The sequence below is a fragment of the Nicrophorus vespilloides genome, unplaced genomic scaffold (genome assembly GCF_001412225.1).
Source record: "Nicrophorus vespilloides isolate i.1.1-1 unplaced genomic scaffold, Nicve_v1.0, whole genome shotgun sequence".
Lineage (NCBI taxonomy): Eukaryota > Metazoa > Arthropoda > Insecta > Coleoptera > Silphidae > Nicrophorus > Nicrophorus vespilloides.
In genome coordinates, this window is record NW_017097379.1 from 1 (window position 1) to 881 (window position 881).

The following is an 881-nucleotide window of genomic DNA, read 5'->3' on the forward strand; positions in this document are numbered from 1 at the left end:
ACGATTCTTTTTTGTTTTTTTTTTTTATCATGAATCATTTAGGAACAAACAAAGTTTGAAAGCCATTATAAATTTGTTCTTTTTTTTTAAACAATTGACAAAGTTTACTTAATCAAGTACACTATACTTAGTTGCAAGTTTATTTTAAAAAATTGACTAATAAGTTTATACTGTTTTTAGTTAAAAGTTATATAATAAGCAAAAACTTGAGACAGAATTTCAATTTTTGTTGTTTTTTTTTTTGCAATTTTTGAGTCTAAAAGTTAATTGGAAAGGAGAAATTTATATTTTTAATATTATTTATGATTAAAATTTTTATTGGAATAGAAAAATTCGTTTTTTTTTTTGCAAATTTTTCTACAACTTCAATATTAATATTTCAGAAAACACTTTTGCAACTTTATTGAAAACTATAGTACATTTTTTTAGTAAAATCATACTTTTACTTAAAAAAATTTGTATTTGGTTACTAACTATAAAGTTTATACTGTTATATAATGTGCAAAAGCTTGAGAAAGAATTTCTATTTTTGTTTCTTATTTTTCGCAAATTTTTAAGTCTAACAATTAATTAGAAAAGAGAAATTTATATTTCTATTAGTATTTATGATTCAAAATTTTCTTTGAATATAAAAATTCGTTTTTTTTTTTGCAAATTTTTCTCTTCAATATTAATATTTCAAAAAACACTTTTGCAACTTTATTGAAAACTATAGTACATTTTTTTAGTAAAATCATACTTTTACTTAAAAATTTGTATTTGGTTACTAACTATAAAGTTTATACTGTTATATAATGTGCAAAAACTTGAGAAAGAATTTCTATTTTTGTTTCTTATTTTTTGCAATTTTTAAGTCTAAAAGTTAATTGGAAAAGAGAAAT